Here is a 24,377-nt window from a genome sequence, read left to right as displayed (position 1 = left end):
TTTGGGAACAGCAACTCGTTCTTACAGAGAGCACTAGCAAGGTATCCAGAGCAAAAGTCTGTTGTACTGAGCCAGTCAGCTAAAGCTACAACCTGCAGTGCTGTAAAAGTTAAACAAAACAGCCCTCACTTACTCCCCAGATCTGTGGGACCAATCTCCAATCAGTCAACTATAGAAGTCATCGTACCTGCTAAATCAGACTTCACATACACAGCCTTTTTACTTTGGAAAGAGAATCCAAAACAAGCCAGACTTGCAATAATATAAGAGACTGATCTCATTTTAATTTTCATATCCTTTTATCCTTACTTTAAATCTTGCTCCCTGAACTCTATTTAATGACATTACAACATTTTTAATTTAAGTACCTTTCAGCAATACTTGTGCAATAAACCAGCAGACATAATTGTTTACTGCTGCTCCTGTGCAGTATGATCTTATGGATGTATTAACAGTTTAAGGGTATCAGAAAAAGAAAAGCAGCAAGCATTAAGTGAATGCAGAGGATGAATGAGTTTTAAATTGGGTGGTTCAAGCATTAAGGTGTTGCCTGGTAATGTTATCGCAAGACAATTAATTTAGTGACATAAAATAATGTTCTGGAGTCCTGGGTTCAAATCCCACTGTAACAGATAGTGAAGTTTGAATTCAATAAAATTCTAGAATTAAGAGTCTAATAATGACCATGAAATCATTGTTGATTGTCAGGAAAACACCATCTGGTTCACTGATGTCCTTTAGGGAAGGAAGCTGTTGTCCTTAATTGATCTGAGCTAATCTGACTCCAGACCCACACCAATGTGGTTGATCTTGAACAGCCTTCTGAACAATTGAAGGTGAGCAATGCTGTCTTGCATTGACCTTTGTTTGCAAATACCCTGTGTAAATGGCATAAAACACATTCAGAGGCTTTGAAAGAATGAATTTTCAACCAGTCCCTGGAAGACTAAATATTGGTGTGCAAACAACCTTATGACAGCAGCCAAAGTTCAAAGTAAGCAAAAGAAAGTGTTGAATCTTGTGCTCCAGACTAAAGCTATCAACAATTATTTTTCTCATTTTGTTTTTCCTTTCCTTAATATCCACATCTTGACTATCTTTGTGTATCTGTTTGTGCAGGGAGGAATTTAGAGTTGTAGATTGACAATTCATTTTTCTAACTGCCACAGGTTAAAGACAATGTGTTTGCGATAAAAAATTCTTTTATTGTTAAGTACTGTTGAATGTCTTCTTTTAACCTGAGTTTGTCAGTCAAGTCAATTCCAGACTTTAAAGAGTTTGATTAAATCTTTCCACATGTTTGATGACTCCGGGAATGGTGGGGGCTAATCTCCAGCACACTTCCCCAGTGATTCATATGAAATTTATATGAATTCTTAAATCTACTCAGAAAATGCTGGTAGCTGGTCATGATATAGACCAAATCAAACTGTCTATCATGAGTACTAGCCTAGGGTCTAGGCTATGTCTAATTCAGGACATAACCTAAAAGCAACATGAGAGATGCAAAAGCAAGGAATGGGAAAAGACTACAAAAAATAAAAAAAAGGAGATTTTAGCAGTGATTGAAAGTAAGTGAATCCATAAATAATAAAGTAAACTCTTGCCTGCAGGAGCACTCGAAAGATGGAGTTTAAATGTGTATCACCACATATTATTGTTATTACAGGTTACGCCTTATATTTTTACTAAAAAAGAATATGGGTGGCAAAGTGGTGCAGTGGTGAACAACGCTGTGTCACAGCACAAGGGACTAGGCTCAATTCCACCCTCAGGCGACTGTATGCATGGAGTTTCTCTCTGGATACTCCAGTTTCCTCCCACTGTCCAAAGCTATGCAGGATAGGTAGGTTAGCCATGGGAAATGCAGGGATAGGATGGGGGAAGAGATGGGTCTGGGTGGGATACTCTTCAGAGAGTCAATGTGGACTTGATGGGCTGAATGCCCTGCTTCCACACAATAGGGATTCTATGATAAAATAGATAAATGTGACAAGAGAATCTTATCTCTATTGAGTATAATAAATTAGATGGCAGGATGTGTACAATGTGCTTTGAAATGCCTAACTTATGGTTTTATGTGTTGTTTTGGCACCATCTCTTTAATGCAAGCTCAAATGGAGAAACAAAGACAATCAGATAATCCAATATAAATTCTGTCTCACAAACTAGGGGCATGAGGACATGAGACTCACTGAGAGCAAGGTGTAAAATTTTCACGTGAAGCAGCTGGTGATCTGTGGACATACTTTCTGAGACAGAATCTTTCTACTCAGAACACAAGACAGAGAACTCAGACAGATAAAAGTCTGCAGCTAGTATACTCAGCAGCGAGTGTACTACCTCATTGTGAATTAAGAGGCATGGTTTAGGAGAGAGAACAGTCTCTAGTCAGAAAGGTACTATACCTGGTACTCCACGCAGGAATATTTATCCTAGTAAGGCAGAGAGTTTAAATCACTGGAGTGGGCTTTATTGCTAGTAACCAATTCAGGAATTCTCTATAAAAATGGGAATTAGCTTTTAATGGACATTACAACTCAGTGAAATGGATGCACATAAGCCCATTTGAAGCTGGAAGGATATTTTCAGTAGTATTAATTGCAACAAAGAAATGTTGAATTCAGTTTGCAATCAATGTGATAAGACTTGAAATCTTGTCTTGCAATTCCTTTAATCCAATCACCAGGAATTCAAACATATTTTGAACATCTATCAGTCTCATCAGGGATCGTAACAAATTAGACACTCATCCAAAGGATAGGAATGATTCGACTGGAATTTACCAGAGTTTAAACAAAGAATTTTTACTTATTATTTATTCATGGGACGTGGGCATCCCAAGCTGGCCAGCATTTATTGCACATCCCAAGTTGCCTTTGTGAAAGTGGCAGTGAGCTGCCTTCTTGAACTGCTGTAGGTGGATGCACAAGATCATTAGAGAGGCAATTCCAGGCTTTGACCAAACACAGTGAATAAAACAATATATTTCCAAGTCAGAATGGGTGAATGACTTGGAGGAGAACTTGTAGGGTGGTAGTGTTTGCATGTACCTGCTGCCCTTGCCCTTCCAGGTGGAAGTGGTGATGGGATTGGAATGTGCTGTGATTGGATTGGAATTTCTGCAGTGCATTTTGTAGACGGTACACAATGCAGCTACTGAGTATCAGTGTTGGAGGGAGTGGATGTTTGGATGTGCTGCCAACCAAGTGGTCTGCTTTCCATTACCTTGGATGATGTCAAGCATCCTGTGTGCTGAAGCAGCTGCATTCATCTAGGCAAGCAAGCAGTACTGCATCTTTGAGAATCAGGAGGTGAATTACTCACTGCAGGATTTCTAGCCTCTGACCTGCTCTTGTAGACACACAATTTATGTAGCTAGCCCAGTTCAATTTCTGGTCAATGGTAACCCCAAGAATGTCGAAAGTGGGAGCTTTTACGATGCTAATGCCATCAAATGCCAAACATAAACTAAGTGAATGTTTTGCCCAGCATCTCAGCTGGGCTCACAGAGGCCAACCAGACCCCCCAGTCACCGCCCATTTTAATCCCCCTCCCCACTCCCTTCTGACATGATCATCCTTGGCCTCCATTGCCACAATGAATCAAACTGCAAATTGGAGGAACGACGCCTCCTCTTCCACCAGGGCAGCCTACAGCCTGGCGGATTCAACATCGAGTTCTCCAATTTCAAATCACCTCCCTTCCCATCCCCCAACTCCCTCCCAGCCCTCCCCCTCTCTTCCATTCCTCTCAGCCATATTGTGCATCCACCTACAGCAGTTCAAGAAGGCAGCTCACTGCCGCTTTCACAAAGGCAACTTGAGATGTGCAATAAATGCTGGCCAGCTTGGGATGCCCACGTCCCATGAATAAATAATAAGTAAAAATTCTTTGTTTAAACTCTTGATTCACCCTTACCATCGACCAACCAGGTTGTACCCTCTACCTGTCTCCACCAATCTCCACCTCACCACCCTGCTTCCTCCACCCCCTTTATTTACAGCTCCCTTTACACCCACCCCCACTCTTGAAGAAAGTTTACACCCAAAACATTGACTTCTCTACCTCCTTATGCTGCCTGGCTTGCTGTGTTCTCCCAGTCCCCTGCTTGCCTACCTTGGATTCCAGAATCTGCAGGTTTTTTTTGTCTCTTATCAAATTCCAAGGGACAAATATTCAATTCTCTCTTTGGAGATGGGCATTGCCTGCGACTTGGGTTACTTGTCCTTTTTCAGCCGAAACCTGAATATCATCTTGGACATGTTGCATTTAGACATGGATTGCTTCGGTATCTGAGGATTTGTGAATGGTGCTGAACATTATGCAATCATCAGAGAATGTCCCCACTTCGGAACTTTATGGTGAAGGAAAGTTCATTAATGAAACAGCTGAAAATATTTAGACCTAGGATACTACCCTGAGGAACTGTGGCATGATATTTCACAGCTCTTTCTGCCGTATTCACGTAAAAGTTGGCATAGCTACAGAACATTTTTTAAAAGAGTGAACCTGCGTGTGAAAGGCTTTGCAACAGTGGTAAGATTAATTTGAAAGCAGTGGCAGATACCATAGAAATAAAGTTAAATGTACGAACTCAAATCGCAGAGTTGCTGATGTATTGTGTCAACATCTGATCCATGAGAAAGAATAATCCAGATAGTAGAAAGAGTAATCCAGATAGTAGAAAGAGTAATCCAGATAGTAGAAAGTTTGAGTTAACAAGGACTCAGTTCTAGTAAAATAACAGGAATTAGGAAAAGAAAGAAATAGAAAAAGGCAAAGGTCCTAATTCTGATGCAAGGCAAAATGAAAAACTTGATAACTTTATTTCAAAGAGGAGAAAGGGAAAATCTTGAAATACAAAAAGAAAAAACAATAAGGAAACTTGCTGTCCACAGGGAAAGAAGCTTCAATTATACATTGGACGAAATCTTCCCATTATCATTTTTAAAAGGTGTTTTCTCAAGGGAGGTTCTTGCTACTGAGTCTACCATGGCTCAGATCTACTTTCCTCACACAATCTTCCACTCTTCACTTTATTAATTATGCAATCAGAATTTTGAGCACCTTGCTCAAAGACAGAATGAGACTATTTGGCACCGCCCTATTGGCGCCAATCATTTGGCCCTGCCATTTTGGTTCTAAACTGTTTTGATGCTCCTTAATTTGGCGCTGAGCTGTTTTGGAGCCAATTCAGAATTTTAAAAAAGTCTTGTAGAGCCTGTAAGAAATTTGTTTTTATTGCATTGTAAGAAATAAATCTAATTCTTTTTTATTCATTATTTTTAACCTATTCATTATAAAATCGAATTTCTACATTTTGCTACATTTATCAGATGCTGCCTGGACTGGAGGGCTTACTTTATAAGGAGAGGTTGACTGAGCTCGGACTTTTTTCATTGGAGAAAAGGAGGAGAAGAGGGGACCTAGTTGAGGTAGTTGACTCTATCTATGAGAGGCATAGATAGAGTCGATAGCCAGAGACTATTTCCCAGGGCAGAAATGACTAACACGAGGGGTCATAGTTTTAAGCTGGTTGGAGGAAAGTATAGAGGGGATGTCAGAGGCGGGTTCTTTACACAGAGAGTTGTGAGAGCATGGAATGCATTGCCAGCAGCAGTTGTGGAGGCAGGGTCATTGGGGACATTTAAGAGACTCCTCGACATACATACGGTCACAGAAATTTGAGGGTGCATACATGAGGATCAGTGGTCAGCACAACATCGTGGGCTGAAGGGCCTGTTCTATGCTGTACTGTTCTATGTTCTATATTCTATATAGATAACCATCGTATGAACATTTTGGTTTGTCTCTCTTGCTTAGAATGTTTTCAGCCATTTCTGGTGTGGGCTGTACAAGAAAATAGAAAAAAAATTGTATTACAGCTTTCCAGTATGAAGACAGAGGGGCCTGAGTATCATCAAGGCAATAGATGACTATTAACAATTGTTAAATGAGAAAATGATTACAAAACGAGATTTGAATCTACAGCGGGTCATTACAGCTTTGACTATCAACTCTTGCTAGTTGAGAAAATTACATTGAGTCGTTAGTCATCCTCTCTTCTTTAACCAAACAAAACTTTGTTTTTATTCTGAATTGGCTCCAAAACAGCTCAGCGCCAAAGTAATGAGCGCCAAAACAGTTTAGAGCCAAAACGATGGGGCCAAATGATCGGTGCCAAAAGGGCAGCGCCAAACGTACCCAACCCACTCAAAGAATGCTGCAGTCAGAGAGACAGAAGTACTAGCCACTGCTGGGGCTCTCTGGCAATCATGCAGCCTGCACCATATTTAAAGCCCAGACACAGCCCATTTCAGACCATAAGACCATAAGACATAGGAGTGGAAGTAAGGCCATTCGGCCCATCGAGTCCACTCCGCCATTCAATCATGGCTGATGCGCATTTCAGCTCCACTTGCCAGCGTTCTCCCCGTAGCCCTTAATTCCTCTAGACAACAAGAACCTATCAATCTCGGCCTTGAAGACATTTAGCGTCCCAGCTTCCACTGCACTCCGTGGCAATGAATTCCACAGGCCCACCACTCTCTGGCTGAAGAAATGTCTCCGCATTTCCGTTCTGAAATGACCCCCTCTAATTCTAAGGCTGTGTCCACGGGTCCTAGTCTCCTCGCCTAACAGAAACAATTTTCTAGCATCCACCTTTTCAAAGCCATGTATTATTTTGTACGTCTCTATTAGATCTCCCCTTAATCTTCTAAACTCCAACGAATACAATCCCAGTATCCTCAGCCGTTCCTCATATGCTAGACCTGTCATTCCAGGGATCATCCGTGTGAATCTCCGCTGGAAACGTTCCAGTGCCAGTATGTCCTTCCTGAGGTGTGGGGACCAAAACTGGACACAGTACTCCAAATGGGGCCTAACCAGAGCTTTATAAAGTCTTAGTAGTACATCTCTGCTTTTATATTCCAACCCTCTTGAGATAAGAGACAACATTGCATTCGCTTTCTTAATCACAGACTCAACCTGCATGTTTACCTTTAGAGAATCCTCGACTAGCACTCCCAGATCCCTTTGTGCTTTGGCTTTATTAAGTTTCTCACCATTTAGAAAGTAGTCCATTCCTATATTCTTTTTGCCAAAGTGCAAGACCTCGCACTTGCTCACGTTAAATTCCATCAGCCATTTCCTGGACCACTCTCCCAACCTGTCTAGATCCTTCTGTAGCCTCCCCACTTCCTCAGTACTACCTGCCTGTCTACCTAACTTTGTATCATCGGCAAACTTCGCTAGAATGCCCCCGGTTCCCTCATCCAAATCATTAATATATAATGCGAACAGCTGTGGCCCCAGCACCGAACCCTGCGGGACACCGCTCGTCCCCGGCTGCCATTCTGAAAAAGAACCTTTTATCCCAACTCTCTGCCTTCTGTTAGATAGCCAATCCTCAATCCATCCCAGCAGCTCACCTCGAACACCATGGGCCCTCACCTTGCTCAGCAGTCTCCCGTGTGGCACCTTATCAAAGGCCTTTTGAAAGTCCAGATAGACCACATCCACTGGGTTCCCCTGGTCTAACCTACTTGTTACCTCTTCAAAAAATTTTTTTCCAACAGGTTTGTCAGGCATGACCTCCCTTTACACGGATGACACTGCAAATCAGGAACTGACTCTCAAATTGTGGTGCTTGATCTTCTAGATTCAGGACATGGCTCAGAAGAAAGGAAAATTAGCTCTTCACTTTGGTAGTAGGGGCCCGGATGTCTTGGTGGAGAGGAAGGCCTTCCTTTTTCCTGTGGAATATCCCACAAGGCTACTTTACCAGAAACAGTCAGTCTGGACCCAAACCACAGCCCGAGTCAGCACAGTGTCCCGGTAAGTGGGGCACTCAGTACAGCTGAAAGGAAATCTTCGATGCCTGCAAGGCTACATGCCACAGTCTTCTCTCTCCTTCCTCACCTTCACTTGACTTCTGCCACTGCACACACTTCACCAAGGCTCATTGGCAACAACTCTCATTGTTGCTGTAGTATGTCCACTCAACATCTTTCACCCACCTCAACCTCCCAAATTAGTAACCCTTCTTGCCTCTGCATTTTCTGTTTACTTGGGGTTACCTCACCACCTCTCCTGCCCCCACATCATCACTAACACCTCTCCTTTCCACTTCCATCAGATTCAATTCCTCCCTTTTTCTCATTGTAGGGAACTTTGGCCTACCCATAGATTGGTGTCTCTACCACTCTCTGGTTGAGCTGTGGTCCCCAGATTGGTTCCAGTTGACCTTCTGGGCTGACCTGCCCAAATCCCCACAGTGCTAGGACACAGATCCCCTGATTCTAACAGGACCAAACGCTTGACTGATTATCGGTAAAAGTGAGAACTGCAGATGCTGGGAATCAGAGTCTAGATTAGGGTGGTGCTGGAAATCAATGTTTCAGGCAAAAGCCCTTCAGATTTTCCTGCTCCTCGGATGTTGCCTGACCTGCTGTGCTTTTCCAGCACCACTCTAATCTAGAGCTTGACTTCTTATAACTTACTCCTTGTGGAGGAATCATCCAAGCCAGCCCCTTGACTGACTGTGACGATATCCCTGACTAACTGTAGTTCACCTCACCATACCAGAAATTGTTCCCCTTTGAAATTCAGACATTTCTGTTTGCATGACATACATGCAAAATGTTGGTCATGCAAATTGCTGACACATGCTGCTGGTATGTTGGTGATACTGAACAATGCCACACAGTGGCATCATAGAATCCTGACAGTGTAGAAGCAGGTCATCAGGCCCAGTGAGTCCACACTGACCCTCAGAAGAGCATCCCATCTCCCCACCCTATCCCTGTAATCCTTCATTTCCATGGTTAATCCACCTAATCCGCACATTCTTGGGCTGAGGGGATCCCGAGCAGACACGGGGAGATGTGCAAACTTCACAGAGACAGAAAGCAAGCTGTGTAATAATATACGCAGCTTCCAATACGTACAAATGTCCGTACAAAAGAACATGTACGCACACTGCATCTGTTCCAACTCAACAAAGCAGATGTCAGCTGTTGTCTGTTTCATTTCTCAGTGCAATACCCTGACCAATCAGCATCAATCTGCCCAGATTAAAATTTAACCAAAATAAGGTAGTTAATTGTGAGTCATCACTAACATTCCATTTGCCATGGTAAAACCTTTACCAATGAGGGTATACCTGCCAAACAATCAGTACTCTCCTCTAATAGTGGTTTATGCTTGATTTGGTATTCTTGCAAATTGCCTTGATGAATCCAAGATAAAAAGCTTCAACTAAATGTATCATTTTTCAACAATACCACAATACCAGATACAGACAAAAGTTTGAAAATCAGAGAAAGAGGCAGAATCAGACTTTTGTGGAGTTTAAAAATACTGCCTTCTTGGGAATAAGGTCATGACCTAAAGGTGTGAAGTGCTACTGCAGTTGTTACTCATGACAATTGGTTGTCTCACAAACATTTTGGAAGCAGTGGACCATTGATAGCAAAACGACACAAGACTTGGAGAAGGAAGAGATTTGATATGAACGGAATGTGAACAGATGGACAAGGAGCCAGAGAAGGTCAGTTGGCCAATTGGACCTGCTCTGCCATTTGATGAGACCATGAATGATCAGATTTTAAACACAAACAAAAACAGAAGTTGTTGGAAGAACTCAGCAGGTCTGGCAGCTTCAGTTCAATGACACGAACAGTTCTGAAAAAGGATCACTGGACCCAAAGTGTAAACTCTAGCTTCGATCCACAGATGGTGTCAGACTTGCTGAGTTTTTCTAGCCATTTCTGTTTTGGTTTTCTGATTTCTAGCAATCGCTGTTCCTTTTTTTTGTTTTGACCTGAATTCTCTGGTCCTGTATCTCCCCAATTACAGTGAGGGAAAGAGCACAAATGAAGAGACAGATACTGTTTCTCTCATTACTCTGAGGAGTGTGAAAAGTATCTTCCAATGTATTTACTATCAGAAAAGATGAAAAATTAGGGGATGATAAGAATTTTGTGTCCCAATTGTAAAGTCTCTTTGGTTCTGCCCTGTACAGCAAGAAAACAAAAATAATATTCTTATGGAGCCTGACCAATTGCTGTTGGTAAAGGGAAAATCTCTTTCAAAGATTTGCTACTTAAGTGCGTATTAATTAATGGTATCAATGGGAAGATATAACAGCTCCATTGCATCAAGTTAACTTCGTTTCTAGCACTTTATAATGTGAATTGTGTTAAAGTTTGTCTGTTAACAGTGTTGATGATACACCAGAAAATTATTTGGTGGGAGATGAAGTTCTGCCACTGCCAGTGATGTCAGACCAGTTCAGTGAAACAAAATTAGAAATTGCTGGAGAAACTCAGCAGGTCTGGCAGCATCTATGGAGTGAAAGCAGTTACATTTTGAATCAGAATATGACTCCTCTTCAGAAACGAGTGCTGCTGTTTCTCTAGCATTCTTAGTTTGTTTCAGAATACCAGCATTCACAGTTTTTTAGTCCAATGGAACTGGTTGAATTCAAAACATACAAAAGAAATCAAATGGGATATAGTCGTTGATGAGGAATGGTGTTACTGAATGTGATTAAAACTTTACAACGACTGAAGCTACTGTAGTTGAGGTGAAGAATTAGATACTGTTTTTGCTGAGCAAGGAAACAAAAGTCCAACTTTAAAAAAATCCGTGAATGTCAGGATGCTTTGACTGACCATCAATGCTAGCTTAGTGGGAATTGGCGCAATGGTAAGTTCACTAAATGCCTAAGTCAGGGGCCCATACCAACATCCTGGAGACAGGGGTTCAATTCCCACTATAGCAGCTGATGGAATTAATTTGTTAATACAAATTAATGTCCAATTAATACACTACAATTCCTGCAAATCTGAAAGTAAAAGCTAGACTTAACAATGAATTCACAAAATGATCACCAAAGCCCATCTGGTTTACTAACATCCTTTTTAAGGAAGGTAATTTACCATCCTTCCCTGGTGTGGCCTGCATGTGATTCGAGACCCCAGCAATGTGATTGACCCTGAACTGTATCAACTTATAATGTTAAAAGATTAAATTGTATCAACTCTTTGGACATTAATGTATTGTTAAACGGTTAAATTGTACTGTCATTATCCAAGAAGCTGAACATTCTGGAAGAGGATGGGGGGGGGGGGGGGGGGGACAGTCATGCAGGAATGTGGATGATTCACACTTCATTTGGGCAGCCATTTACTACTACTCTCCTGCTATTATCAAATGAAACTCTCATTCAGTCCTTTCCATTCAGAAATGCTTTCATTGCCATCTCCAGCCAATCAAATTAGTTTGTGTGATCATCCCCCAATACTGAAGCATATCACATCCACATTGTCTTGGGGAATCACGGAGTCAGGAATTTGTTTGCAAAATGATTCTCCAGGATTAGGGCATTTATATTTACATTATCTCAGAGGATGACTTCATCCTACCATTGTACCTGGGGCATGGTAACGGGGGGAGTGGTATAGGGAATGCTGGATGACTAAAGAAATTGAGAGTTTGGTTAAGAAAAAAAAAGGAAGCACATGTCAGGTATAGACAGGATAGATCGAGTGAATCTTTAGAAAAATATAAAGGCTATAGGAGTATACTTAAGAGGGAAATCAGGAGGGCAAAAATGGGACATGAGGTAGTGTTGGCAAATAGAATTAAGGAGAATCCAAAGGGTTTTTACAAATACAAAAGAGTAACTAGGGAGAGAATAGGGCCCCTCAAAGATCAACAAGGCAGCCGTTGTGTGGAGCCAAAGAAAATTGGGGCGATACTGAACAAGTATCTTGCATCAGTATTTACTGTGGAAAAGGATATGGAAGACATAGAATAAAGGGAAATAGATGATGACATCTTGAAAAATGTCCATATTACAGAGGAAGAAGTGCTCGAAGTCTTGAAAAGCATAAAGGTGGATAAATCCCCAGGATCTGATCAGGTGTACCCTAGAACTCTATGGGAAACTAGTGAAGTGATTTCTGAGCCTCTTACTGAGATATTTGTATCATTGGTGGTCACAGTTGAGGTGCCAGAAGACTAGAGGTTGGCGAAAGTGGTGCCACTGTTTAAGAAGGGTGGTAAGGACAAGCCAGGAAACTATAGACCAGTGAGCCTGACATCGGTGCTGGGCAAGTTGTTGGAGGGAATCCTGAAGGACAGGATGGACATGTATTTGGAAAAGCAAGGACTGATTAGGAATAGTCAAAATGGTTTTGTGCGTGGGACATCATGTCTCACAAACCTGACTGAGTGTTTTGAAGAAGTAACAAAGAGGATTGATGAGGGCAGCGCAGTATACGTGATCCAAATGGACTTCAGCAAGGTGTTCAACAAGGTTCCCCATGTGAGACTGGTTAGCAAGGTTAGATCTCACGGAATATAGGGAGAACTAGCCATTTGGATACAGAACTGGCTCAAAGGTAGAAGACAGAGGGTGTTGGTGGAGGGTTGTTTTTCAGACTGGAGGCCTGTGACCAGTGGAGTGCCACAAGGATCGTTGCTGGGTCCACTGCTTTTCATCATTTATATAAATGATTTGGATGTGAGCATTAGAGGTCGAGGTAATAAGTTTGCAGATGACACCAAAATTGGAGATGTAGTGGACAGTGAAGAAGGTTACCTCAGATTACAACAGGATCTTGATCAGATGGGCCAATGGGCTGAGAAGTGGCAAATAGAGTTTAATTTAGATAAATGTGAGCTGCTGCATTTTGGGAAAGCAAATCTTAGCAGGACTTATACACCTTAATGGTAAGGTCCTAGGGAGTGTTGCTGAACAAAGAGACCTTGGAGTGAAGGTTCATAGCTCCTTGAAAGTGGAGTTGCAGGTAGATAGGATAGTGAAGAAGGCATTTGGTATGCTTTCCTTTATCGGTCAGAGTATTGAGTACAGGAGTTGGGAGGTCATGTTGCCGCTGTACAGGATATTGGTTAGGACAGTTTTGGAATATTGCATGTAATTCTCCTTCCTTTCAGAAAGCTGTTGTGAAACATGATTTACAAAGATGTTGCCAGGGTTGAAGGATTTGAGCTTGAGGGAGAGGCTGAACAGGCTGGGGCTGTTTTCCGTGGAGCGTTGGAGGCTGAGGGAATGACCTTATAGAGGTTTACAAAATTATGAGGGACATGGATAGGATAAATAGACAAAGTCTTTTCCCTGGGGTGGGGGAATCCAGAATTAGACGGCATAGGTTTAGGTGAGGGGGAAACATATAAGAGACCTAAGGGTCAACTCTTTCACGGAGAGGGTGGTATGTGTATGGAATGAGCTGCCAGAGAAGTGGTGGAGGCTGGTACAACTGTAACATTTAAAAGACAGCTGGGTGGGTATATGAATAGGAAGGGTTTTGAGGGATATGGACCAGGTGCTGGCAGGTGGGACTAGATTGGGTTGGGATATCTGATCGGCATGGACAGGTTGGACCGAAGGGTGTGTTTCCATGCTGCACATCTCTATGACTCTAAGTGCACTGGAAGACATTCCAGGAGTATCAGGTGTACCTAAAAATGAGGTGTTTTAACTTGGTGAAGCTACAACACAGGACCGCTTGAATACTTCAATACGGATCTAGACAACCCCAGAACATCCTGACAATAGATGATTATTGACAATGGCAACAACTGTGCCACATTATCAAGATTTTTAAGATCCACAAGGACAAGACAAATCTAATCCAGACAAGTAAAGCCCCATCCATCTATAATAAGCAAAGCAATAGAAAGAGACTAGAACAGCTCTATTAGAAGCACATGTTCAGAAATGACCTGCTCTCTGACACTTATTTTAGGTTCCACCACTCAGCTAAGTTGCTAACCTCCATTATGAAAAAGGTGAAAACAATATCATGCTGGTATTTGACTAAATGTAGTATCAAGAAACCTTATTAAAAAATTGAGTTGTTGTGAATCAGGGGAAAAAATCTTTTCATTGGTTAGAATCATACCTGGTGAAAAGAAAGATGGATATCTTTGCTGCAGATCTTAGCTTCAGATCTCTCGAGTCATGTCCTAGTCCCAACCTTCTTCAGCTGCTTTATTAATGACCTTCCCTGCAGAGTAAGGTCAGAAGTAGGGATGTTCAGTGATAATTGGCGCTGAACATTGCGCATTCACAAATACTCAAGATACTAAAACAGTTCATGTCCAAATGTAACAAGACATGAACAACACCAAATTTTCAATAGTACAAATGATCAAAGTTGGAACTCATACAAAAACATGGATATGGAATTGACTGAAGGATGGGAAGTAGGATAATCGTCAATGGGTATTTTTCAGGCTGGAGGAAAGTTTGAGCTGCCAGAAGTCAGTGATGGGACCTTATTACTTTTTCTCATGGCCTGGACCTTGAGGTATAGGAGTCAATTTCAATAACTGCAGATTAAAATGACTTGAAAATATTATGAGGAGGATAGCATAACTCTTTAAATAGATTTGACAGGTTGCTGTATAGTGTAAGTAAAGATCAGATAAAAGTCAATCACTTTAAAGCAGATAAGAAAGCATTAGGGAGAGTGCAGAAAAAAAATCAAAAGCAAGTTTTGTGCATATATTGGAAAAGTTGGGATTGTTTTTCTTACCGAAGAGAAGGTGGAGAGGAAATTTGATAGAATCATGAGGGGGCTGGACAGATTAGACAATGAGAAATGTTTCTCATTGACTGAAGGACAGAGAATGATAGAAAAGATTCAATGGTGATATGAGGAGAAACCTTTCACAATGAGTAGTTAGGATCTGGGCTGAAGGGCCTATTTCCATACTGTAGGGACTCTAATCTGAAGAAAAAGTGGGAATACACTTCCTGAGAGTGTGATAGGGCTAGGTTCAACCAAGACTTTCAGTAGGCAATCAAATTACTACCGGTAAAGGAAGAAGGTACAGTGCTCTGTGAAAAGGGAGATAAGTGGCACTAAATTAGTTGCTGATTAAGACAGCTATTACACATTCAGCAGGCTGGTCTCTTTCTGTGTTGCAATAAACTTGTGATTCTGAAAATACACTACAATTTGGACGGATACATTCAGCCAAAACCTCACTGACACTTCAAAAAAGCAACCATTCAGTCAATGATGTCCATGTCAGTCAACAAAAATCTCTTGTCTCATAATTCCATTTTTCAAATCTTAGCCTTTAGCCCGAGCAAAAATGGCAACACAAGTGAATAACTAAATACGATTTAAATGTTAAGAGAGTTTCAGGCAATAAGTTTGCAGTCTGATAAGTACAACTTTGGAGGGTGGCTAGTGTTGTATCTTTGTTGTTGAAAAGTTGTAAGGAGAAACTGGGGAACTATGGACCTGAGTTTGACTTGGGTTGCGGGTAAATTATTGGAGGTGATTCTAAAAGATGGGAGTTATGGACATTTTGAGAGGCAAAAACTAATTATGGATAGTCAGCGTGGTTTTGTGGGCGGAAATTCATGTCTCACAAACTTGATTAAATATTTAAGTAAGTTAACAAAAAGTTTGATGAGGATAAAGCAGCAAACTTTGTTCTGCATGGTAGACTAATTCATAAAGTTAGGTCACATGGGGTTCAGAGTGAGTTTTCCAACTGTATAGATAATTGGCTAAACAGCAGAAGACAAAGAGTGGTGGTGGAGGGTTGTTTTTCGGACTGGAGACCTGTCACCAGCAGTGTACCATACGGATCAGTTCTGGGTCCTCTTTTGTTTGTCATTTATATAAATAATTTGGATGAGAATATAAGAAGGCATAGTTAGTAAGTTTGTGGATGACACCAAAACCAGCAGCATAGTAGACGGTTAAGGTTTTCTAAGATTATGAAGGGATCTCGATAAAATAGGGCTTCAAAATGGCAGCTGGAGTTCAATCTGTATAATTGCAAGGTATTGTGTTGTGGTACAAACAAGGATAGGGCTAAGTTTGTATCACATATAGAGAGGGTACTTAAAATGTCTTTTGGCATGCTTGGCTTCATTGTTCAGTCCTTTGAATAAAGGAGTTGGGAAGTCATGTTGAGGTTGTACAGGACATTGGTGAGGCCTCTTCTAAAATACTGTGTCCAATTCTGGTCACCCAGTTAAAGGAAGCATATTATTAAGCTGAAGAGGCTTCAGAAGAGATTTACCAGGATGTTGCCAGATATGGAAGATTTGAGTTATAAAGAAAGGCTAGATAGGCTAGGACATTTTTCACTGCAGCGTGGGAGTTGAGAGGCGACCTTATAAAAGTTTTAAAAATAATTAGGAGTATATACAGAGTTAATGGGAGTTGTCTTTTCCCTAGGATGGGGGATTTCAAGACCAGGAGGTACATTTTTAAGGTGAGAGGAGAGAGATTTTAAAAAATGTTTTTATACAGAGGGTGGTCCGTATGTGGAATGAACTTCCTGAGGAAGTAGTAGATGTAGGTACAATTATCATAATTAAAAGATGTTTAGATATGTAAATGAATCAGAAAGTTTGGAGAGTTATGGGCCAAGAGTAGGCAAATGGGACTAATTTAGTTTGGAATTATATTCAGCATGGTCTGGTTAGGCCAAAGGGTCTGTGTCCGTGCGTAAGACTCTATTGGCTCTATGTTGAAATACTAATTCAAAACTAGTATCACCATGTCATTGTCACTGAAGTCAAATGATCTATTCTGATTAATTACAAGAGAGATACAAGCAAGACAATTCTGACTACACTAAGAGCCACTCAAAATTAAGTCCAACAGACTGCTAGGCAGTGCACCAATGACTAATGTCAACAACAGTGCCAGGTAATCCAGATGCGCTATGACATTGTATGAAAAGATAAAAAAAGACAACAGATCCATCAGCAATAACAGTTCCACTGAAAACAAAGGAAAGGGAATCATTACCAACTGCAATAAACAATCAAGAGAAGAGTAAAGCACCATCTCAAGTTGTACTTTAGAGAGTAAACTGTTACCAAGGAACATACTCCATAGAAATACCATAGACTTCATTGAAAGATTATGTGACAGAGTAGAGCTGAATATTGAACTCACAGTGGAGGAGTTTAGCAAAGATGTTGACTCGTTTACTTTGGACAAAGCGAGAGGTGCTGATGCTGTACTGCTGGCTCTGAATGTGGTTGTTCTCTACGTTTGCAAGATCACTTGGCTTTGAACTTTAGAAAATGGGCCGCAGTCGTGCATAGGCCTCGGTCAACTTCTGAGATGCACAAATGAACGGGCTAGCCAGCAGAGGTCAATAGCAGTGAAGAAAATGTGAGTCACTGCAATATATGGCACAACGGCTGTATCATGGTGGCAAGTTGATCTTGTGGCCAAGTTGTCCTTGAGAAAAGCACAGATGTTTTTGCCTCTGTAGATATTCCTCCTGCAAGTAACCTGCTGCCATATAGATGGTACTCTGGATATCTCTGGCCCTTCTTTCCCAGCTTCATGTTGTCTCCAGCTAATAGCTCTTGCATCTTCAGGACCCTTTGCCATTGTCACTGCTGCTGCTGCTGCGTGTGACTAGTTTGCAGGTGTACTGAAGTTTCACCCAAATCCAGTGTCAGATTTGTCCCCAGACAATAAGTTAGAAGAGCCTTGCTGAAACGACAGTTGCCCTGTTGATAACAAATATGACCAGGTATGTACGTTGAGGGATGTCTCTCCTGCTCCTCTCCTGCCCTGGTAGAGAATCAGGACTTCCCCTTACACTTAGTCAAATTAGTTAGGTCGAACGTGTAAAGTTGAGAAACTTGTGCTAGGTCTCCTACTTCTTACATGAATTCATGAATTCATTAGAGGCAACATGGCTTGCACAAGCATCAGGTCACAACCTACCCTCACGATAATTATCATTTTAAGTTGTACCCTCCCTTTGTTCTTTGATTTGCTTTATTACTATTCTTTTGTTGTGCATTCTACAATGAAGACAGATATTCAATGTGTCTGCAATTTCCTCATTTCCTATTATTAATTATACAGTCATAGGAAACATACCCTTTGGTTTAACTCTTCCATGCCGACCAAGAATGTCAAACTGAACTAGTCCTATTTGCATGCATTTGATCACGATCCCTCTAAACTGTTCCCACTCATGTACCTGTCCAAATGTTATCATTGTCCATACCTCTTGCCACTCATTATTTTCCAAGTACCACCCTCTGTGTGAAAAAGTTGCCCCTCAGGTCCCTTTTAAATTCTTCCACTCTCACCTGAAACATATGCCCTCTAGTTTTGGAGTCCCCTACCCTTGGAAAAAGACATTGGCTATTCACCTTATCTATGCCCCTCATGATTTGAGAAACCTCTAGAAGGTCACCCTTCAGCCTCCAATGCTCCAGGGAAAGAAATCCCAGCCTATTCAACTCTTCTTATAACTCAAACCCTCCAGTCCCAGCAACATTCTGGTAAATGTTTTCTGCACCCTTTCTAGTTTAACATCATCCTTCCTGTAACAAGATGATCATAATTGTACACAGTATTCTAAAAGTGGCCTCACACATGTCTATACAGCCACAACATGACATTCTAACTCCTATACTCAATGCCCTGAAAGGGAGCATACCAACACCTTCTTCACCAGCCTGTCTATTTGTGGCACTACTTTCAAAGAACTATGAACCTGCAACCCTAGGTCCCTGTGTTCAACAATACTCACCAGGGCCCTATCATTGACTATGTAAGTCCCGCCCTGGTTTGTCTTACCAAAATGCAATACCTCACATGTATCTAGGTTAAACTCCAACTGCCACTTCTCTGCCCATTAGCCCAACTGATAGCCTTCTTTACTGTCCACCATACCACCAATTTTGGAATCATCAGCAAACTTACTAACCACATCTCCTAAATTCTCATCCAAATCATTTATATAAACAAACAAATTCCTTTGTCTCATCATCTGACGATACAATGTTTACTTTATATCTCACTTTTTTATACTTACTGAAGCTTTTAATGTCTTTTTTTCAATATTTCATCCTTCAGGGAAGATGTGCAGGTTTGGAAAGAGTGCCTTAGGTATTTGAAATGAGAGCCTTAAGCAGAGGAGATAATTCACTTGATGTTAAAAGCAAATTTAATAAAGGCCTTAAAAATTCTGAGTGGTATTGAAAAACCTTGCTTATTTACTCTATTTCCATTGACAGAAGAGTCAGGAATCCATGGGCACAGATATAACAATCTTCAAAACAACCACACCTGAAATGAAAATCTTCAGTACAAATTCAGTGAATTATATGGATCTGGGAACACTACCTGAGAAGGTTGTTGCATTAGTAGATTTCATAATAACTTCTTCAAGAGGACAGATTAAAGGTTTGAAGGAGGTAACACAGCTAGATCATGGGGAAGGAACAGGGTAATGCCGCTCATGGAAAGTTGCAGCGAAGTAGACACAGTTGTTTTTATTCTTTTTTTAATGCAAGGATTGTTGGCAAGAGCAACATTTATTGCTCATCCCTAATAATCCTGAAGCCACTTTCTTCAATGGCTACAGCTCTATATTTCCCAAGTTATGATACTTTATGGCTTGGAGAGGAACTTGTGGCAAGTGGTGCTCCAAAGCAACTGCTGCTTGTGTCCTTAGAGAATGTTTGAATGATGTTGTTAATGGTGCCTTTGACAAGTTATAACACTGGAGCTTGTGGCTGGCACACAGTCATAACATGTTGCATCAGTAGTGAAGGGAATGAAGGTTTAAAATGATGGATGGGGTCTCAATCAAGTGGGCTGCTTTATTCTGGTTGACATTGAGCTTTTTGAGTGTTGCTGGAGCTGCACTCACCCAGGCAAGTGATGAGTACTTCTTCAGTGATTTGTGCCTTGTTAGTGATAGCTGCCTGCATGATTCCTAATCTCTACCCTGTTTTTGAGGCCAGTATATTTATATGGTTTGTCCAATTCCATTTCTGGTTAATGGTAATCCTTAGGATACTGATAATGTGGACTTCAGTGATGGTGATGCCATTAAGTACCAAGGGAAGATGGTTTGATTCTCTCTGTTGTAGATACTTTTTGCCTGGCATTTGTGTGGCATAAATGTTACTTGCCAGTTGTCAGACCAAGTCTGGATATTGTGCAGGTATTGCTGCATTTGGACATGGACTGTTTGAATATTTGAGGAGGCCCAAATATCACGCTGAATAGCTATTCACTAGGCTGTATCATTCTATCAAAATGCTTTTACTGATATTTTACCAAATAGAGAAAAATCGATGAAATTAGGTTGAAGTGAACCTACATGGCACAAGTAAAATTATTCTTTCACCTAGATATATGCCATACGTGTTCCTGAGCAAATGCAGCTGGCTCTTTTCTTTCTCTGCTCATCACCAGTTTTCTCAATTCAGAATGAAACTCTCTTAAAGTTTGGAAGTGGCTGTTGCCTCATTGGCAGATCAGAATACCAAGTTCTGTTAATGTCAGCAATTTGCAGCGTTTGGGGATTAACAGAAATTTTAACTTTATTTGTAATTTTAAGGAACTTTCAAGCACAATTAAAAAGTTTACTAAGATAGGATTCTAAACTCATTATATCAGCAGTTCCCCTGTAATCCATATCCTGGATAACAGCATAACCACAACATATGTCCTAATCAGAGTGATGAATTAATATACTTGCACTTTTAAGAAAAAGGGTTGGAGAGAGTATAAATGTGTATTTTCTTCAAGAATATAGTAATGTACCTTTGTACATTATTCCTCTTAATATTCTTTTACATCCAATTATTTGTCAGCCAATAAGTTGAAATCTTTGTATAGAGCGGTGAGGTGCTTCAATCCACATGTTGCAATTGTACCTGGAGAGCTGTCTGGCATATAATGCTGAGCATCTCTGAGGCACTCATGTCTGATATAAATAATATGACTATGTGTGTCCGTCACAGTTTGCATGCAAAGGTATGTTAGCATATGACAAGCACTTTTAATTTATCAGGCATTAATCAGGTGATACAGGATTTACAGATGCAAGAAAGATAAGGGGAATGCAATAGAGAAAATAAGGAATGCATCAGACATTAACCCGAAATGCAAACATTCTCTGACAACTTATAATGGTCATGCAACTGGGTGTCTAAATATCATTGCAGGTGGGTCGCATTGATAGAAATGTCAATTTCCCACTCACAGAGATGAAGGTCAAATTTTACTGTAAATCCAATCTCTGCTAATAGAGGAAGAGCATTTTAAACTCTTTGTTGTTTAATTACCTGACTCGGAATTGGTTTAGAGCTTGACCAATATACAGAAACGATTATTAAATGTTAAAAACAATTACATCCACCTTATGGTTTTCATCAGTTAGTGGCAGAAATAATGTTTTGCTAAATGCAGTCAGAATCAGAGATGCTGGATTCCCATCCTTACCCGCTTTGTCTTTCACATTATATATTTAGATACGTCTTAAGAGGTATGGCTATTCTATATATTACTGCATATTAGGATGACGTTAGAAATGTATCATTAAAATACAGTTGGACTAAATATATATTGATTCCTTTGCAAATCAGGTTGAAGTCTGTTTTAAACTGTTACAAAATAAAACCTCAAGTCAAAGCCCAGTGGGGCAACAGGCAAGCTATCCTTACTAGAAGTTTTGCATTTTGTTCATAAATTACAATTCAACAAAGGATTTGGTGGGTGAGTATTTGATCCATGTGCAACAATACATCTTTTTGTCAGACAGCTTAAATCAAAACTTCAGGATCATGCTAGCTACAATTCCAATTTTAAAAAGCCAGGTGTTCTGTGTCTCAAAAATACAAATGCAAAACTAAAACTTAGAATCACACCTCGTCAAATAGCTAATATCGCGCTATATCACAGATACTAAAATTAAACAATGTATTCCTGACAAGAAAAGCTATGCTGGTACTCTCACGAATTAGGCCTGTGTGACTCCAATGCAATGTAATCACTGCTACCACTCAAGCAGTCAACACCCTTCACTGAAAGAATTGTACAGTATTCTGAGGCCTGCAAGGGGCCATTGTGTTGCAGCAAATTGACCGAGCCAGACTTTACAGCAGAGTCCCAGCTGAAAGAGGCCGTCTTAAGACTTAGGCACCCTGTAGGAGATTCAGCAGCATACTGACTGCAGTGATATGTTGTTTAAGGGTGAGTATTTGATGGTGCAAACAGCAGACTACATATAAAGCTAATCAGTGCAGAAACAGCAGACAATTCACTAAAGCATTGCTACAGAATGGAGACTTAGGACACTTACCTTCTGTTTCAATGATTACTTCAGGTTCAGTGCAGCTGAGAAAATGAACACCAAGACCCCTTTTTCACAAACTCTGGCCCCCTTAACATTAAGACACTGAGGCAATATCAAAGCAATTTTGGGGGAATACTTTGTGGCCTATTATCTGTTCTGGACTGATCCTTTCCTTCCCCCCCACCCCCATCAGGGTGTGAGACATGGTACAGCCCTGCATTCATGCCAAGTTGCTTTCACACATGGCAAAGAACCTTGTCGCAAGCAATTGCTGACAAGCCACAAACAAGACAGCCTCTGCAGAATGCAAACTCCGAGCTGACAGCAAGCCGAGCTCTTCAATCAGGTTCCAGGCTGCTTGACTACTATCCAGCCTGCACTACATTGTGTCTGAGGGGGAGGGGCAAATCTGTTCATCCAGTCAGTTTGGACCTCAGGACTGTCAATAGGGACTATTTGAGGAGAAGCTGAAGGGAAAAATAAGTAAAAGCAAGGAATAATTTTAAAGCCTATAATCATAGGGGTTCTCTTCCAATGCAAGAAATCTGCAGATCAGACCGCTATTTTCTAAATTGAATTAATAGCATGTACAAAAACAGCTAAATCAATGATCAGGTAAAAATCTAGAAAGACTCTTCAGTGCCCAGCTTTTCATTGAAACACAATTATTGCTTGATAAGGGGAAATATATAAGTGGACATTAAAATGAAAGGACAACTTAAAAAATCTATAAGGCCTCAGATAAGAATCAGTTTAAGGACACTGTAGGCTGCACTAACTTGGGGAAAAAAAAGAACAATTCAATGTGAGATTTCCTTTCACTGTTAATTCCCCTCATGACACTCTACTCCCTTCCAGAAGACAAGAGGGTGCCAGTTATACCATGAATGAACACTGTCCAGCATGTGGAAAACCACTGTTGTACCAGTGTGTGGATTATTGCCAAGTTGAGCAGAAAGGGAAATTAAGAAAGGTTCAGGAATTTCAGCAGTTCCACATAACAAACTTGGAGAGGCTCTCCCGGCTAGAAAAATAAACTGCTAATGTGCTGCTTGTGGGGGATGGGATCCACATCCCTTCAGAGGAAACATTTCCACTATCATTCGCGCTATCCAAGTTTAATGGGACTCTGAAATAAATCCGAATTAGTTACTCCACAATGTATTGAAAACAATCTGTAACATTACATCTCTGATCTCTTCTGTTTAGTTCATATCAGTACTGTTCAAATAATGCACAACTATAGAAGCAAACCTGAAAGGTAAGTTAATTTGATACATTCAACTTCCAAATCCTCAAAGTCCTTTGTTTCAAGAAATGATACCATGTGGAGTTGAGGACAACATGCAGACAACAAGCTATCTCATAGGTAAAATAAAAAGACAGGGAATTAAAACAGTAAACTCTCAACTTGTAGCCATCAAAACTATACACAAAAGCTAGCCTCACAAAGTTCTTTCAGTTTCCAGCCCATCCCCCTCTTCTCACATGGGGCCTACATTGACATGCATTTATGCTGATTATGTCCGAGGTAAGGGGAAGTCCCACGAGGAATTATTCTTCCAATGCTACATTTTAAATATAAGGCCCTATTGTACCAACAATGTCAAAAGGAAAAATATTTCTTGTGAATAGTACCAAAAATAAATCTGCATACAATGAAAAAAGGCTATAGTTGTTCAAAATACCTACCTTGGTTTTCCCAGCCTTTTCTTATTCCTTAGTTCTACTTGCCCTTACTCCTTACAACCTGGCGCTCACCCTTACACCATTCCCAATGCCTGATTCATGCCAACTCATGCCAACCCCACCATCCACAACAGCTCCTCATAACATCACGCCAAAGAAACTCACCATTGCATCCATCCTCAATGGTCCCAAATAGCATGCATGTCAACCCATGCCGTCTCCCCTATTGTAGTGGCCCCTTATTTGTTCCATGCCAATCTGTGATGAAAGCAACCCCATGGTCCCTCACACAACTCATGCCAATAAACCTGCTTTCAAAGGTCCCTCGTAGCCTTCTTATCAATCCATGATCCCCATTCACCTTCATTGATTGATTAGGCCAACTCTGCACTGAGTTCAAATGACCCTTCTGAGTTCAGGTTTCCCTCATACTCTTTCACCTACCAGCAAAAATGGAGGATCTGTCAAAAATGAGGGCAAGAGGGCAAATGATGGATCCCACCAGCTATTCTTAACAGTTCGCAGAGTCCCCACAACTCAGATAA

General features: G+C 40.8%; 1 protein-coding gene across 7 annotated transcripts in view; it reads right to left on the bottom strand.

The window, feature by feature from the left end:
• bcl9 (BCL9 transcription coactivator) overlaps nucleotides 1–22,524 on the bottom strand; it is a 263,026-nt gene extending 240,502 nt beyond the window's left edge. For 6 of the 7 annotated variants that reach the window (XM_072577888.1, XM_072577890.1, XM_072577889.1 and 3 more), the window contains exons 1-2: nucleotides 22,150–22,524; nucleotides 13,941–14,045 (exon numbers count right to left, since the gene is read on the bottom strand). The gene's annotated coding sequence lies outside the window, so the exon portion shown is untranslated. The remainder of the gene's footprint in view (nucleotides 1–13,940; nucleotides 14,046–22,149) is intronic. The other variant, XM_072577894.1, reaches the window with a different exon arrangement.
• Nucleotides 22,525–24,377: the final 1,853 nt, after the last annotated feature.

Source organism: Chiloscyllium punctatum, chromosome 9, assembly GCF_047496795.1.
Source record: "Chiloscyllium punctatum isolate Juve2018m chromosome 9, sChiPun1.3, whole genome shotgun sequence".
Lineage (NCBI taxonomy): Eukaryota > Metazoa > Chordata > Chondrichthyes > Orectolobiformes > Hemiscylliidae > Chiloscyllium > Chiloscyllium punctatum.
This window is presented reverse-complemented; position numbering and strand designations above follow the sequence as displayed.